Source organism: Impatiens glandulifera, chromosome 8 (genome assembly GCF_907164915.1).
Source record: "Impatiens glandulifera chromosome 8, dImpGla2.1, whole genome shotgun sequence".
Classification (NCBI taxonomy): Eukaryota; Viridiplantae; Streptophyta; class Magnoliopsida; order Ericales; family Balsaminaceae; genus Impatiens; species Impatiens glandulifera.
The window spans coordinates 43,602,872-43,622,368 of record NC_061869.1 but is presented as its reverse complement, the minus strand read 5'-3'; the positions used below and the strand labels follow the sequence as shown (position 1 = coordinate 43,622,368).

At 31.9% G+C, this 19,497-nt stretch overlaps 3 pseudogenes; all 3 read right to left on the bottom strand.

Annotated features, from left to right (window-relative positions):
* Positions 1-5,570: 5,570 nt before the first annotated feature.
* Positions 5,571-5,687, bottom strand: LOC124913462 (annotated as a pseudogene).
* Positions 5,688-7,923: 2,236 nt separating this feature from the next.
* On the bottom strand, positions 7,924-8,040 carry LOC124913472 (annotated as a pseudogene).
* Positions 8,041-8,833: 793 nt separating this feature from the next.
* Positions 8,834-8,952, bottom strand: LOC124913536 (annotated as a pseudogene).
* Between the last annotated feature and the right edge of the window lie 10,545 nt (positions 8,953-19,497).

Genomic DNA, 19,497 nt, shown 5'->3' with positions numbered 1-19,497 from the left:
AGACCGGGGTGGTCTAGTTTAGGGCTGGGGAGCGTGGGTCCCATGATCCGGAGTGCTCGGTCTTGATTTATAAGGCTCGTTCTCGAACTCGGACCACTAGATCCTAAGTTTGAGAGATTCAGTCCCATGATAAGTTTATCGGTATAGTTCTTCGGTCCTAGGTTAATGGGTCCTCAGTCCTAGGCTAAAAGGGAACTCACCCCTAGGTTAATGGATCCTCGGTCCTAGGCTAAAGGGAGTGATCATTCCTAGGATAGAAACCTCAGTTAGATTTCTTGGTCCTAGGTTAAGAACATCGGTCCTTTCTCTTAGTCCTGACACAAGAACATCGGTCCTTGGTCTCGAACCTAGGTTAGTTTTCTCGGTCTTGGTTAAGATTCTCAGTCCTCGTTCTCGGTCCTAGGCTAAGTACCTCGGTCCATGCCTTGGTTCAAGAGAACCGAGTATTCTTGAATTGGTCAAAAATTGCAAATGCCATATCTTTTGATACAAATCATAATTGTGGGGATTAAAACCCCTAACCCTTATCCTGATCAATCGATCCTTACAAAGATCAATTTCATATAACTATTTTTAGGGTAAAATTTGGGATCTTTTGAGTTAAGTCATCTCATGGATTAATTCTTTTTTCAACATGTTTGAAATGATGAACATAGTCGAACACAACCAAAACAAGAACATCATTCAAACTCTATAACAACTTTTAAAAACATGATCGGGATGTTGATGTAATGATTTGGAAATATTCTTAACATGTTTACACACTTGTAAGGCAGTTAATGAACCAAAATTCCAGCTTAAAAGATCAAGTACATCAAATTAAAAAATTCATATTTTCAAACAATATTTTTTTCGTTTTATGTTGATTTGATCAAATCTCTTTCAATCGAAAGTTTATAAGTTATCTAGGGAGTGATTATAAACAAAGAAAACACGAAATTGAGTCATAAGAATGATCAACCCGATCAAACTTGAAAAAAAAATTCAATTTTCAATCACAATTTGAATTACAGTGAATCTTGAAAGCTTATCAACAATTGGAGAATACTTCAATGATGCGTGGGAAGTTTTCTCAAAGCATGGATTGAAGATGTGATTGCAAGAGAAGATTTTTTTACAAAAATCTAGTTTCGCCGTAATTCTTGATTCTTCGAATTATACCGTAATATGTAATTATTGTTTGATGGTTTGAAAGCCTAACATCTAGAGAGTATCTATACTAAGTTAGGTCGGTTATGGAGGTCAAATTCAACTTTAATTTTGCCATTGATGTTGTTCTTCCTCATTTCCATTTTAACTTTGGTATCCTAGCAAGATAATAGATTTTGACTTCGCATTCTAGGGGAATGATGGCGAGGATAAGACGTGTACATGGTTAAATTTTGGAGGGATAAGGATGGTTGTAGGCGGAGATAAAGCTTCTGGAAGAAACGCCGGTGTCGATCGCGTTTACGGTGATCCCCTACATCAGCGAAGAAGATAGAAAAAACGACGCTCTTTCGTTGAACCAAAACACAACGTTTTGGTGTTTTGTCACGTTCAATCGATGTTTGGGCATTTTCGGCTAACAGAGTTGAAGTCCCGTTAGTTGATCTCTTGTGGCTCTGGTCCCGCGTTCACTTGGTTACAACCGGCTTCATTGCGCATTTATAGGCGGTGGATGATAATCCACCGCTGATCCAATGTCCCAAAATCCTATTGTGATAATTAAACATAATTTCGGCTACACAGAATTATCAGTGTATATTTTTAATAAAAGGGTTATTTGTAATCGCTTTTTTAACCCTTTATTGCGTTTTTCTTTACCAAATTATTACACAAAATTATTTTTGACAACATAATAAAATTATGATCATTTATTTTATTTTTTTGGGTAATTTGGGGGTATTTGTTTAATTATGTAAAGCCATAAATTATACATAATTTATGTTTAAAATCATAATTAAATAATTTCAACCCCTTTTTGGGTTTGATTTGGGTAAAATAAACACAATATTTTAACCTTAAAGTATTTTTGAATTTTTATTTAATTTTTCTATTTAGAGTCTAATTATCACAATAATTAACCATAATTTAATCTTTAATCTTGGGTTATTTTGAATTTAAAAATTCAAAGTATTATTTCAATATTATTATAAATTAATAATATTATTTATAAAATTAGGGTATGCTATATTTTCATACTTACAAAATGCCTTTCTCGAATCGAGTTTGAATAAAACAAAGTCCGTTTTAAAAAAATGTGGGTTCGAGGTTTAAATATTCTGAAATTCATACCCTAACTTATAATAAGGTAGAATGATAGAACTTGGATGGTAACATATGTTGGGGATGAATCATAACAATGACTCATAGGTGGGGACAACTAACATGATCATTCGTTGGTTGACTTATTTGGGGATATACTATCTCAATAGTCTTATGCTTGAGAGGGAGTAAACATGACTCTAGTTGGGGAATACTCTCATGAGGACTGGTGATAATAATCACTTTATATCTTTCATGGGAAATGACATCCATAGATTCCTATCATAAGATAGGGCTTATTGTGGTGAAGGGTGATAACAATCACACCGAGGGATAGGTTAAGACAATGACCTATGTTGACGTATATTAAAATAGGAGGCTTTTACGAATCACAAAAATGATCTATTGTGCCTATCAACATATATGGATTTTACGAATCATAAAAATGACCTATTGTGCCTATCAACAAATTGAGCTTTGGAAAGGTCTTATAAAAAGTGACCTTCACAACTGGTTAAAAAATCATACTTTAGCCGGGGATTGTTTACGAGAGGAGCTGGTTTGATTAACAACTTATCTCTTTTGATATGAAAAAATTTCCTTCGCAATTGCATGAAACATCGACCGAGTGCGTTGATGGGGCACTTCAGTCTTTGGGACAAAATGTCCTTCACAGCTGGATTAAAAATGTCGAGTCTTAGGGGACTTTTATCATTTCAGGAGTATTTCAACATAACCTTATTCCCTTTTGTTTTACGAAGTGGCCTTCACAATTGGGTAAAATATCGACCATTGTTTTGCCATTTCTGGGAATGGACTATTCCCAATTCTGTTTCAAATAATGTTTGAAAACAGAAGACACATTGATCCCATTTAAGAATTATGTAGACTTGGATTCGAAATGTGTTTTGGGCTAAGATACTAGTATTTCAACAATCGGGAGATATTAACTTGTTTAAAGATCCCGAGTTCCTTTTTCTCATATGTTAAAATACAGATGATAAATTCAATCTCGTGTAGATGATTATCCAAATTCTTAACTCATAGGGAAGGTGACCGAAACATAAGGTCTCGTTCAACAATATATTTTTGGTTGTCTTTACCGTGGGCCGTAATTCTTCGAACGTTCTATTATTCCTGGTATAGTTGTAGAGAGAGTTTCAAATTTTTATCTTCGAGAATTTTATTCTTTTTTCTATTTTTTGACTTCTAGGTGTATATGGGGGAATCGATCCTTTTTTCTCTTGCGATAGTCATCGGGACAACCGCCCGAGTGAGCATAAACGATGATTTAAACATCTCAACCTACACGTTAGCTTATATATTTTTTTAGTTCTCGAGGTATATTTGGGAGAATCTATATGTTTTTCTCTTGCGATATTCATTGTGGAAGCCATCCGAGTGAGCATAAATGGTGATTTCAACACCTCAACCTACATGGGAGTATATATTATGCATATGGGTATAATTGTACGTAACCCAATCCAAACCCATAAGCATGATTAGCGACTTGTCATCCATCATGAAAGTCATTTTCCTAATGGGATACCATGGGAGAATGTTCAAGATTTCATTGTTGCTTTGTACCAGGAGTTCATGCATGTCTAGCTTTATTCTCTAATATTGGATGAAAGGGGACATGATGCCATTAGGAAGAACTGGCGGAAGACGCTTGAGCTCTTCAAGAATCTAGATATAGAGGATTAAGGTGGAACCCCTTTTACTTATGGTATAAGACCTACTTGAGTTATTCATACCCATTAGTGTTTCTGTTAGAATAACACTAGAGGGATCCTTGTTGCCTCTTTGTATCTCATGTACTACTTCAATGATTCTTGAGGAGGGATTGTCATCTATTGGTGTAAGAAAGAAATTATCCAATAGGATTGACATTGTTATCATAGATGATCCCAACTTCAGATGGATTTCTCCATCTATTATTTCCATCTTGGTCCAAGTTTAGAAATCAACATACGTTCTTGCAATGATACTATCACCTATAAGATCTTTCTAATAGGTATTGAGTCTATGAAAAACCTTAAATGTAAAACATTTTTGTTGTCCGTTATTAGAATAACCCGAAATTTTTCTATGATTGAGCATATAAACCTTTCACCTTGAAAGTAAGCTCGTTTTTCAGGGTTCCATCTTTGATGCATCTCCATCATGAAGGTTGAATTTACTTTAAAGTTTATGAACCTCATAATGGGGATGAGGCCATTGATAATTTCATTTGTTAACATGAAAATTATCGATCTAAGGGACCAACTCGACGTCCGTCAGCATGGACATTGTTGAGACTACAATCAGAGAAGAGGGGGTATTGCAATTTTAAAAATAAGAGAAAATGCTTATGTAAATAACATGACTTAAAGTAAATATCTCATAAGAGTTTGTATATACTTTCTTTAAAGAACTTTCGATTTTACATTGTTCAAAATTTCGAAATTCTAGGTTTTCTAGTTAATTATATTATCGCCTTTTAACTTTTTCGTTATACAAATAGGGGTAAAACTAGAGCTCTTCTACAGAGGGAACGAGTTTTGTTGTAGTAGGTAGATGTGACATAACCTTCACTCTCTTCTTCCTCTTGCTGATATCGAAAGTCATCAATGTTCTGGTCAAGGAATCCCTTTTGTCTTTGGGGATGACCATCTATACTGTATCATTCCACAACTCTAGTTGTCCTAGTACTACTATCGGCCAAACACAGAGTTTTGATGGGATCCGGTAAATTAGTGCTAGTATGATCGCACACGTTATATAATAAAAATTTTATTCATATTATACATCATAATTAAAAAAAATAATTTTTTATGAAATTCTAAATAGACGGGTTTTAAATTGTCGAAGGCCGTTTACGAACACAGTTTCTTTAAATTGATCCGTTTTCATGATATTTTGTATGTTTTTTTATTAAAACATAAAAACTCAAATAAATAATTGAAATTAGTGTTTTTAAAATCGTTCGTTTCTATACTTTTATTTTGTATTTTTTTCATAAAAACATTAAAAATCAATTAAAATGTTTGAAATAAACATGTTTTTTTTAATTCATACATTTTCACGCATCTATTTTTTGGTTTTTTCATAAAATCATTTTTAATTATTCAAATTGATCCGTTTTTAAGATATTTTGTATGTTATTTTATATAAAAACATCAAAAATCAAATAAATAGTTCGAAATTAACGTCTTTTTAAAATTGTTTGTTTTTACGATTTTATTTTGTGATTTTTTATTTTAAAAATATTAAAAATGAGTGTTACATTAATGTTTATTCGATTTGGTCCATTTTAATCGTTATTTTAAAAAATATAAAAATGAGTGCAACACGAGGACTTCTAAGGGGGTCAATCATTTTAGTACTACTCTCGCCCAAGCATGCTTAACTACGGAGTTCTGATGAGATTCGATATTAAAATTGGTATGATCGCACTAGTTATATGATGAACAATTTATTCATTTGATACATGATAATTTAATTGTTTTTTACGAAATTCTAAATAGACGAGTTTTAAACGGTCGAACGATTACACTTTCTTCAAATTGATCCATTTTCACGATATTAAAACATAAAAATCAATAAGAATGTTCAAAATTAAAGTGTTTTTTTAATAGTACGGTTTCACATTATCGTTTTTTGAGTTTTTCATAAAAACATAAAAACATTCTTCGATTTGATCATTTTCATGATATTTTATATGTCATTTTTTATATATAAAAACATAAAAAATCAAATAAATAATTGAAATTAACATTTTTTTAAAATCGTTCGTTTTTACGCTTTTGTTTTGAATTTTTTTTCATAAATACGTTAAAAATAAATTAAAATGTACGAAATTAACGTGTTTTTTTTTTAAATTGTACATTTTCACGCATCTAATTTTAGTTTTATTTTTATAAAAAATTTAAAATCTTTAAATTGATCCGTTTTAAGATATTTTGTATGTTTAATATAAAATATCAAAAATAAAAAAATAGTTCGAAATTAACGTGTTTTTAAAATCGTTTATTTTTACGATTTTATTTTATGTTTTTTTCATAAAAAAATTAAAAATAAGTGTTACATTAAGGTTTATTCGATTTGATCCATTTTAATCGTTATTTAAAAATATATAAAAAGGAGTATTATACGAGGACTTCCAAGGGGGTCACTCATCATAGTATTATTATCTTCCAAGCAAGCTTGACTACGGAGTTCTGATGGGATCCAGTAAATTAGTACTAGTATGATCACACCCGTTACATAATGAACAATTTATTCATTTGAAACATCATAATTAAAAGAATTATTTTTTTATGAAATTATAAATAGACAAGTTTTAAATGGTCGAAGTCCGTTTACAACCATGATTCTTCAAATTGATCCGTTTTCATGCTAATTTTGTATGTTTTTTCATTAAAACATCCAAAATTAATTAGAATGTTCTAAATTAACGTGTTTTTTTTAATTATACGTTTTCATGCTATTGTTTTTTGATTTTTTTTCATAAAAATATTAAAATCAAATAAATAATCGAAATTATTACAAATCTTTGTTCTTTACGCTATATTTTGTGTTTTTTCATATAACATGAAAAATTAATTAAAATATTCGAAATTAACATGTGTGTTTTTTAAATCGTATATTTTCACGCATCTATTTTTATTTTTTCATAAAAATGTTTTAAATTCATCAAATTGATTCGTTTTGAAGATATTTTGTATATTGTTTTATATACAAACATCAAAAATCAAATAAATAGTTCGAAATTAATATCTTTTTAAAATTGTTTGTTTTACGGTTTTGTTTTGTTTTTCCATTAACGTTTATTCGATTTGATCCATTTTAATTTTCATTTAAAAAAAATATTAAAAGGAGTGCAACACGAGTACTTCCAAGAGGGTCACACATCTTAATATTATTATTCTCGCACAAGCATGCTTATCTGAGGAGTTCTGATGGAATCCGTGCATTAGTGTTGGCATGATCGTATCCATTATATGATTAATAATTTATTCATTTGATATATCATAATTAAAAAATGATTTTTTAAAGAAATTCTAAATAGACGAGTTTTAAACTATCAAAGGCCGTTTACGACCACGATTTCTTCAAACTGATTTGTTTTTATGCTATTTTTGTAAGTTGTTTCTTTAAAATATAAAAAATTAATTAAAATTTTATAATTTAACGTGTTTTTTTGAAATCGTACTTTTATACACAATTGTTTTTTTATTTTTTTCATAAAAGCATTAAATAAATCTTCGAATTTATCATTTTTCCCGATCTTTTGTATGTTTTTTTAAATATAATCGAATTTAACGGGTGTTTTTATAAAAATCGTTCTTTTTTACGCTATTTTTTTGTGTTTATTTCATAAAACATTAAAAATCAATTAAAATATTCGAAATTAACATATTTGTTTAAATCTTACTTTTTCAAGAAACTATTTTATTTCTATTAAAACAATTTTATTTTTTCAAATTTATCCGTTTTTAAGATATTTTGTACGTTGTTTTATATAAAAACTTCAAAAACCAAATAATTAGTTCGAAATTAAAGTCTTTTAAAATCGTTTGTTTTTACGGTTTTATTTTTTTATTGTTTTTTCATAAAAACATTAAAAATGAGTGTTACATTAACGTTTATTCGATTTGGTTAATTTTAATCGTTATTTAAAAAATATAAAAATGAGTGCAACACGAGGACTTCTAAGGGGTCACCCATTCTAGTACTACTCTCGTTCAAGCACGCTTATCTAAGGAGTTCTGATGGGATCCGTGCATTAGTGTTGGCATGATCGTATCTGTTATATGATGAATAATTTATTCATTTAATACATGATAATTAAAAAAAATGATTTTTTTTATGAAATTCTTAATAGACAAGTTTTACCCTACCAAAGGCCGTTTATAACCACGGTTTCTTCAAATTGATTAGTTTTCACGCTATTTTTAAATGTTTTTTCATTAAAACATAAAAAATCAATAAGACTATTTATAATTAACATGTTTTTTAAATCGTACGTTTTCACGCTATAGTTTTTTGATTTATATCGTAAAAACATTAAAAAATCTTCGAATAGTTCTTTTTTCAAGATATTTTATACATTTTCATGCTATCGTTTTTGTAATTTTTTGTCATTAAAACATTAAAAAGTTCTTCGAATTAATCCTTTTAAACGATATTTTGTATGTTTCTTTTATATAAAAATATCAAAAATCAAATAAATAATCGAAATTAACGCGTGTTTTTAAAAATATTTCGTTTTTACGCTATATTTTGTGTTTTTTTTCATTAAAATATTAGAAATCAATTAAAATATTCGAAATCAACATGTATTTTTTAAATCGTATATTTTCACGCATCATAAAAACGTTTAAAATTCTTCAAATTAATCCATTTTCAAGATATTTGTTTGTTATTTTTTATAAAAACATAAAAATCAATTAAATAGTTCGAAATTAACGTCTTTTTAAAATCGATTGTATCACAATTTTATTTTTTTGTTTTTTTCATAAAAAATATTAAAAATAAGTGTTACATTAAAGTTGATTCAATTTGGTTCATTTTAATCGTTATTTAAAAAAATATATAAAAAGGAGTGTGACACGAGGACTTCCCAAGGGGTCATCCATCCTAGTACTACTTTCCCCCAAGCAAGCTTAACCGCAGAGTTCTAATGGGATCTGGTGCATTAGTGTTGGCATGATCGCACCCGTTGTATGATGAATAATTCATTCATTTGATACATCATAATTATTTTTTTTTTTACGAAATTCTAAGTTGACGAGTTTTACCACAGTTTCTTCAATTGATCTATTTTTATGCTATTTTTATGCCTTTTCATTTAAACATCTAAAATCAATTAGAATGTTCAAAATTTTGTTATTTTTTTTAAAAGTGTACATTTTCACTCATCTATTTTGTATTTTTTTCATAAAAACTTTTAAATTTCATCAAATTAATCCATTTTCAAGATATTTTGTACGTTATAAAAACATAAAAATCAAATAAATAGTTCGAAATTAACGTCTATTTAAAATCATTTATTTTTACGGTTTATTTTGTATTTTTTTCATACAATTATTAAAGATGAGTGTTACATTAGCTTTTATTGGATTTGTTTCAATTTAATTGTAATTTTAAAAAATATAAAAAGGTGTACGACACGAGAACATCCTAGGGGGTCACTAATCCTAGTACTACTCTTGCCTAAACACGCTAGACTGCGGAGTTTTTATGGGATCCGTTGCATTAGTGCTTCTATGATTGCACATGTTATATATATAACATGAACAATTTACTCATTTGATACATCATAATTCAAAATAATTATTTTTTACGAAATTATAAATAGGTGAGTTTTTAAACAAGCGAAGGCCGTTTATGACCATAGTTTATTCAAATTGATCCGTTTTCATGCTATTTTTTTTATTTTTTTCATTCAAACATTAAAAATAAAAATTAACGTGTGTTTTTCAAATAAATAATTGAAATTAGTGTGTGTTTTTTAAAAATAGATAGATTTTACGCTTTTTTTGTATTTTTTTCATAAATACATTAAAAATCAATTAAAATATTCAAAATTAGCGTGTATTTAATTTTAAGTAATACATTTTCACGCATCTATTTTGTGTTTTTTTCATAAAAACATTTAAATTTCTTCAAATTAATCTATTATAAAGATATTTTGTATGTTGTTTTTTTTATCAAAAGATAAAAAATCAAATAAATAGTTCTAAATTAAAGTCATTTTTAAATCGTTTGTTTTTACGATTTTATTTTGTTTTTTTATTATATTATAAAAACATTAAAAATGAGTGTTATATTAACGTTTATTTGATTTGGTCCATTTTAATCATTATTTAAAATAAAAATAAAACGGAGGGCGACACGAGGACTTCTCAATGGGTCACCCAACCTAGTACTACTCTCGCCCAAGCACACTCGACTACGGACTTTCGATGGTATGATCGCACCCAATATATTATTCATTTGTAACATCATAATTAAAAAAATAATTTTTTAACGAAATTTTAAATAGATGAGTTTTGAACTGCAAAAGAATGTATACGACTACATTTTCTTAATTTTTTTTTCACGCTGTTTTTGTATGCTTTTTCATTAAAACATCAAAAATTAATTAGAATTTTCGAAATTAACGTGTATTTTTTAATTCGTATATTTCTACACATCTATTTTTCATTTTTTTTCATAAAAACGTATAAATTTTTTCAAATTATTCCGTTAATAATATATTTGGTATGTTCTTTATATCAAAATATAAAAAATAAAATAAATACTTCAAAATTAACGTTTTTTTAATTCGTTCGTTTTTAAGCTTTATTTTGAGTTTTTTTTCATAAAAACATTAAAAATGAGGGTTATATTAACCTTTATTCGATTAGGTCCATGTTAATCGTTATTTTAAAAAACATAAATAGGAGTGCATCACGAGGACTCCCCAAGGGTAACCCATCCTATTACTACTCTGGTCCAATCGCTCTTAATTGCGAAGTTCTAATGGGATCTAGTGCATTAGTGCTGTTATCAATACACCCGTTATATAATGAATAATTTATTCATTTAATACATCATAATTTTATAAAAATGATTTTTTAACGAAATCCAAATAAACGTGTTTTAAACTATTGAAGGTCGTTTACGACCATAATTTCTTCAAATTGATCTGTTTTCATCTTATTTTGTATGCTTTTTCATTAAAACATCAATAACTAATTTAAAATTTTGAAATTAATGTGTTTTTTAAAATTGTATGTTTTCACGCGATAATTTTATTTTTTATTTTTTTAGAAGCATATTAAAATAATCTTCGAATTGATTAGTGTTCACTATAACTTGTATGTTTTTTAATATATAACATCAGAAATCAGATAAATAATCGAAATTAATTTGTGTTTTTAAAAATTGTTCGTTTTATGCTATTTTTTGTGTATTTTTCATAAAAAAAATGAAAATCATATAAAATAACATAATTAATGTCTGTTTTTTTAAATTGAAAATTTCCATACATCTATTTTGTTTTTTTTCATAAAAACTATTAAGGAAAAATAGCCAATTAAGTATTAGTATTAACTAACTATTAAATAAAGAACCTAAATGTGTAACTATTACCTAGCTTTTTCTTTTAGGTAACTTAATCCTACACATGATAAAAAGTTGTCCGGTTATTTCAAGATCGGTATTTTATAAAGGCATAGCCCGGTTATTTCAAGATCGGTATATGTAGTCCGGTAAGGGATGCGTCTGGTAGTTTATGTAGTCGGATTTATAAACACGCTTCCGATTTTATAAATCGATTTTATCTTGTAACTCCGGATGTACATCAAAATGGAGCGCGTTCGACATTTTACCATTTTGGTGCTACATTTGGACGCTTTCGGCAAAAGCAGACATCAACTTTATACATCCCAAGACAATTGTTTACATTTGAGTGCAAAGACTAATAAAGATCTCTCTACAGCAGCAGAGCTATGATAAAAGAATCAAAGAAAAGTCAAACTTATACACTACTTGTTGGAATTACATTAATGAATATCTTATCTTATTATCATTCAAGTACAAACAAGATCAAGTGGATCCTCCCTGATGTACTATTCTGCATCTCAACCAATCAAGAATAAAACTTACATCTTATTAAGGCGACATATCCGTTGAAGCAGAAAATGTATCCATTGACACCTGCCTAATTAAGAACTCAAAGGACAACCAACTTCATAATGAATCGAAATCCTTGATAACCTTTTGAGAACCTTTTTACGAGCCTTACCTTCGTGATAACAACTCTCTCAAGCTTAAAAAGTTCTAAAAATCTTTCACGTGTCTTAGAGTGTTACCATTGTATTACGATTATACCTATTTTGTGTGAGTTGGTTAGTATTGTAAGTTGATAGAATCCATTTCTATTCAATAGAGTGTGTGTTAGGAGTTCGAAAATAGACAATAACTAAGTTCTGGTTGTTCGATTGGGTTGTGTACAAGTGTTGTATTGAATCAAATCTTTTAGTGATTATCCTTCTCAAGGTTGAGAAGAAGGTGTGACGTAGGAGCTTTTACTCTGAACATCCATAAACATCCTTTGTGTCCTATGTTTCTTCCTATTGCATTACTCTAATCTTATTGTGTTGCTTCAAGTCGAAACAACATTTTCGTACTTGAACTCGGTTCAAGAGTTTGTGACGTCTTACGAAGAGTGGAAACTAGATAATCAACCTCTAACAAGCTTATTATCAAACGAAATGTGTGTAAGCGTTCAACTTTGTGATACCCTAGTCTCCATCGTCGATCCTGATCCTAAGAAATGGTATTACAGCAAGGTTCTCTACTCTCAAGCACCAACAAGAATCTGAATCATGTCTATGGCTGTCACTACCAAGGTTCCCATCTTCTCAAAAGAAAACTATGTTGCGTGGAAGGCAAGAGTCCAAGCTCGTCTTGCCTCCATAGACGATGACATTTGGTTTGTCATCACCAAAGGCCCGATAAAGATTGAAAAGGATAGATCTGAGTGGACCAGTGAAGAAATATAAAGAACAACCTCGACAATTTGGCCAAATATCTGCTTTACGAAACTTTGGATGAAAACATGTTCTACTACATTATATCATGCAAAACTACCAAAGAAATCTGGGAGAAGATGACTCGACTTTGTGAAGGGAATGAGCAAACTAAGCAAAACAAACTCATGATTTCTACACAACAATACGATAATATTTAGATGTGCCCTGGAGAAACGATGTCCGAATTCGATGGGAGATTCAGAAAGATTATCACTACTCTTTCTACACTGGGCAAGACTTACATGAACAAAGAGGTTGTAATCAAAGTCATGCGTTCTATACCTAGGAGTGGGATATCAAGACTATAGTGATGAGGGAGTCAAAAGACCTCAACAAAATAGAGCTCTACGACCTACTAGCTGGTCTAAAAGCCTATGAGTTCGAGATGAACTTAAGAAATGAAGATGAGCCTTCATCATCGAATGTAACCAGGGAATTGGTATCATCTGTAGAGCCAGTTGTTCCTGTGCCTATCAAGTCAGTTGAGTAGTTCAACGAAGATGCAATGGCCCTACTCGTGACTAAGTTTGACAAATTCATGAAGAAGAATCAATCCAACTCGTCTTACAACAATAACAGCAACTCTAATTACGACAAGGCTAACATTCATTGTTTTAACTATGATACTTTAGGTCACTACAAATCGGAATACCAAAAACCAAGAAGAGATGACAAGAAGTCAGCTGATTAGAAACCTAGGGAGGATTACCAACCATCCAAGAACAATAAGGATCAGAAAGCAATGGTGGCAGAGAAGAACAAAAGAAGATGGGCTCAAATTGATTCTGACAGTGATGATGAAGAAGTCAGGTGTTTTATGGCCAATAATGAAGAGGTATTTGACTTTTCCTCTGAAGAGTTTACTCGAGACGATCTAGTTACTACACTCAATGACATGGTCATTGAGTATAAGAAACTGTCTGCTCTTGCCTCAACTCAATCAGATCATACAATTCGGGAAATAGATTAACTATCCTCTGAGAACGAGAAGCTCAAGGAGACAGTTCAACTGTTAACTAAGGAAAACGAGTGAACCAACTACGTGATTGCTGAATGGGCTAATTCTGGGGATGCAGTCAAACAGATGATAAGTCATCAGAGGCCTGTCATTTGAATGTTTGGACTAGGATATGACAACAACAGCATAAACAAGTCATGCAAGAAGTTGAAACCCAAGAAAGGCAAATTTCCTTCCATGAATTTTGTCAAGGGTAATTCAACCGACATTCAAGCAAGTCACGATGCAGATGATTTAGAAATTAAAAAAGAACTAAAATATGTGGAGCCAACCGATAAGTCACAGTGGTTTAGTCCTGAGAGAAGGAAAGCCAACTGGTCGGCTGGAAATAAACATGACAAGAGGTCATAAAGATATTATCAAAACTCACCCTCAAGATACTATGACGCATTTGAAGGCAGACAGAGAGATGTTAAGCCTAATGTAAGTAGATTTATTAAGACTAACACTAGGAGCTTCATCAAGATAACACAAGTATGGATCCCCAAAGGACTGATCAACTATGGACTGATCAACCATGGACTCAATTAAATGTGGGTACCAAAATATTAAATAGTTTTATCTTGCAGGGTAAACAAATTACATGCTTGGAAGAATCAGAATGGTACTTGGATAATGGATGCTCAAGGCATATGACCGGAAATAGCTAGCTTCTCACCTACATTGTGAAGGAATTTAGATCAAGGATCACATTCGGTGATAACTTCAAGGATAAGACTATGGGAAATGGTAAGATTGTCCATGGTAACGTAAACATAAACAACGTACTACTGGTTAAAAATTTGTGCTATAATCTGCTTAGTATAAGTCAAATGTGTGATATAGGATATACTGTTGAATTCCATAAGTAAGCATGTTTAGTTAAGAATCAACAGGGAAGTATCTTATTGACAAGGCATAAGATAGGTAATGTTTATAAGGTTAATTGGAAAAACAAAACACCTAATCCTATTTGCATGATAGCTAAGAACGATCAAAGCTGGCTTTGGCATAAAACATTAAATCATTTAAACTTTCAAACTATTAACTCTATCTTTTCTAAAGAGCTAGTTGAAGGTATTCCTTAATTAAAGTTTTTAAAGGATAAAGTTTGTTCTGCTTGCCAGATGGGCATACAGATCAAATCAATTTTAAAAGTAAAGACAACATTCAATCTGAAAGATGATTAGAACTTCTACATATGGATCTCTTCCGTCCAGTTAGAGTAACCAGTTTAGAAGTAATGGAATACACCTTAGTACTTATTGATGATTATTCTATATTTACTTGGGTTATTTTCTTAGTGTCTAATGATGAAGCCACATCTAATTTAATCAAGATTCTTAAAAGAGTACAAAATGAAAAATTAGTAAGTGTTAATAAAATTAGAAGTGATAAGGGTACTGAGTTCAATAACAAGACTCTATCATCTTACCTTGAGGATTCCGGTATTAGACACGAGTTGTCTAGTGCAATAACTCCACAGCAGAACAGTTTGGCTGAAAGGAAAAACAAAACTCTTAAGGAGGCAGCAAGATCAATAATAACTGACTTCGAAGTGGTTCAAAAACTTTGGGTAGAGGCTATTAACACAACATATCACACTTAAAACCGGTCAATAATTAATAAAAGATTCAACAAAACGCCTTAAAAATTTACCACAACAATGTTCCAAATGTTAAATACTTTAGAATTTTTGGTTGTAAATGTTATAGTCATAATAATGGCAAAAACTATTTGAACGCATTTGATGCCAAATCTGATATTCTTATTATGTTAGGATGATCTACAGTAAGTAAAGCTTATAGAGTATAAAATAATCGTACTCTAACTGTTGAAGAATCATCCCATGTTGTGTTTGACGAATCTCTCAAAAGTAACACTTTGTTGGGTCAAATTATTTTGACTAAGTGTTGAAATAGTTTGACTATTGGAATTTTGATGATGAAATGATGAATGGACTATATATGCGTCTAACTATCTTTGATGCAGGTGTATTAAAGTCAGGTTTCATAAGACTTGGTTCTAATGAGGTTCATTAGACCGATATGGTATTAGATGCATGATGTTAGACGTGCAGTTTAACTTGCGAAGTTAGACGTGTAGTCTAACTAAGCAGTGTTAGACGTGCAGTCTAACTAGAGGAATTAGACGTGCGTTCTAACTCGTGGAGTTAGAAGTGCAGTCTAATAGACTCGGAATTAGACGTGCAGTCAAACTCATGGAGTTAGACGTGCAGTGGATCAGTAATTAGACGTGCAATCTAACTCGTGGAGTTAGACATGCAGTCTAATAGACTCGGAATTAGACGTGCAGTCTAACTAAGTAGTGTTAGACGTGCAGTCTAACTAGAGGAATTAGACGTGCAGTCTAACTCGTGGAGTTAGACGTGCAGTCTAATAGACTCGGAATTAGATGTACAGTCTAACTCGTGGAGTTAGACGTGCAGTCTAATTAACTCGTAATTAGACGTGTAGTCTAACTCGTGGAGTTAGACGTGCAGTCTAATGAATCTGTAATTAGAGGTGCAGTCTAACTCGTAGAGTTAGACGTGCCGTCTAATGGACTCGTAATTAGACGTGCAATCTAACTCGTGGAGTTAGACGTGCAAGTCTAATGGATTGTGAAAGTTAGACGTGTAGTCTAACTCTTTCAGACTAGTCTGAAGTAGAACCTTAATTAGAAGTGCAGTCTAACTCAAGGAGTTAGACGTGCATTCTAATAGAAAGAGAAAATTAGACGTGCAGTCTAACTCCTTCATATTAGTCTGAAGTGATTGTAATTAGACGTAAGTCTAATCCCGTTAGACCAGGTGGTCTAATGGAGTATGTTATTAGACGGGGACCTTTGATTTCATTAGACGAGGTCGTCTAATTGCAATACGTTTTATGGCTTGCTTAAGCAGTTGCTTAAAGCTAACACCATCCTACCCACGTGCTACAGCTGTATGCTACTCCTGCTCCACTTTTCTAGTGAAGATTAGTACGACAGCCTGATGCAACCAATCAACCAATGAAACGTAAGCGATCCTTCCCACTACTTGTTTTGCAGGTAAATCTCTGAAGAATATTCGGCGTACTCCCTGTTGTGTACGACCACGATCCTTGTATTCAGAGTCTGCTGTGTACTATGGAGGCGTTCCAATAGAAGATTGCCATGTATCATTCTAAAGATTTGACCATTGGTACCTGTGCATATTTAAAGATTCCTAAGGACAACAGACAATTTGGAGATCGTCTTGCTTACTGAAATTACTGAGAAATCAAGCTTTTGAATATTCATACTATGAGCTGCTTTCCTAATTGTACTATGTGTTAATCAAGAGAGAGTTAGAATCAAAACATCCTTTAGCTGAGTGATATTCTTCATCTTGTAAGTTGAACAGAGTGTTTACAAGAGTTTGCATAGAATAGAAAGTGAATCAAATCCCTAACAAGATTTCTTTCAAACCGTTTTTCATAAGTCTTCATCAATCGCCAGACCCCCCTCTCTATTGATTAGGACGATCCTATCAATTGGTATCAGAGGTCTATTTCTATTCTCAAGCCTTTCCTGAAAAATGACAACCTTAACCAAAGATGCCAATGCAACCGCCATTCCAACTTTCTCTCGAGAAAACTACATCGTATGGAAGAAGAGAGTTCGTGCTCATCTTTCTTCTCTTCATGACGATATGTGGAGTGTCATCACAGAGAGTCCTATCAAGATCGGTAAGGAAAACGCCGACTGGACCAGTGTAGAAAAGAGGCAGAACAACCTCAACAACATGGCTCTTGATGTTCTGTCCAGATCTCTCGATGACAGCATGTTCAACTACATTATCGAGTGTGAGACTGTTAAAGAGGTCTGGGACAGACTCACCCAACTATGTGAGGGCAACGAGCAAACCAAGGAAAACAAGATCATGGTTGGCACTCAACAGTTTGACAGTTTCAAGATGCGTCCTGGTGAAACAATGAACGAGTTCGACACCAGATTCAGCAAGATTGTTTCCTCCTTGTCTATCCTAGGCAAGACCTATAGCAACAGGGAGCTTGCTATCAAGGTCATGCGTGCTCTTCCAAGGGAATGGGACATAAAGACGATGGCTATTAGGGAATCCAAAGATCTCAACAAGATCTCTCTCTTCGACCTATTTGCTGATCTCAAGGCTATGAGTTCTAGCTGAACTGTAGGATTGAAGAAGATCAATCCACATCTATTATCATTTCCAAAGCTCTGGTGACTGCTGAAGAGCCACCTGTAGCTACTGATGTGAAGATGGCGGCACAACAATCGAGCAGTGACGCCATGTCTCTTTTTGTGAAGAAGTTTGGCGACTTCATGAAGAAGAGCAACCCTAACTCAAGCTCTTCAAATTCTAATGATAATAAGAAATCAAAGGCTAATGTTAAGTGTTTTAACTGTGGTATTCTAGGTCATTATCAATCGGAATGACGGAAGCCGAAACTTGAAGAGGCAAAGGATGATGGAAAAGAGCTGAAGGCTCTTATTGCAGGTGAAGGGAAGAACCGACGAAGCATCCGTGACTCTTACTTATCATCCAGTGATAGTGATGACGAAGAGGTGGTTTGCTTCATGGAAAGAGAAGATGAAGAACAAACTCATGAAACTAAGGTATTTGAATTCTCTTCTGAAAGATTTTCAAGGGAACAACTGGTAGCTGTACTAAATGACATGGTCATTGAGTACATAAAGCTAGCAGAATCCCTAAATGAAATAAAATCTTCATTTGATGTATCTCAACCAGTTTTATCTCAAAATCTTGAATCAAATGTTTTTTAAAAGAAAGTTACAGAGATCTCATCTGAGAATGAGATGATCAAAGAACAAATTCAAACTATTTCAACTGAAAACAAGAGGTTAAACTATGTTGTCAGTGCATGGACAAGGTCTAGAGAAGCTGTCAAATATCAGATCAGCATGTTAAGACCTGCTGGATCTAGATCCGGTCTAGAATTTGATGGCAATGAACCTAACCTGTCCTTCAAAAAGTCAAACTCATCAAATGATAAGCTTAAGCTAATAAGTTTTGTTAAAGATGGTATGACTGACAGTGAATCTGATCTCATTCGTGAAGAAATAACTTTTAAGAACGAAATTATTTATGTTCCGCCGAAGAATAAATTAGAAGCAGCTAGCAAGTCTGACAATCTAAAACCTGACTCAAAGTCAAGGAGTTTTAAAAGAAAGTCTTCCTCAAAAGCTAAGGGACCATTGGCTAGCAGAAAGTCATCTGCTAAGTCAAAATCATACACATTAATCACAACGCAACATGGGAAATCCATTAGAATATGTCAAATATGGATTCCTAAGGGTCTAATTGATCGAGGACCCAATTGAATATGGGTACCAAGTTTGTAAATAGTTTGTTTTATAGGTGATACAAGAGGATTGAAGGAAGGAAGCATGGAGAATACTCTCTTGAGTATACAACTCAGAAGATCAACAATGGCTGCTGCCATTTCAGAAGAATAAATGTTTTTCTATATTGTTGTATTAAAATATTCTTGGTCCGAAGAATCTCAAAATATTTGGTTATTCATTTTTGTAATTGTACAAAATGAGAGGAAAATTACTTTGAAAGTAAAGATACTCTCAAGACGAATGACCTTAATCGGTCTATTAGATAAAGGTGTTTAAAGGAAATGGTCTGTACTTAGACGTATTTTTGCTCACAATCTA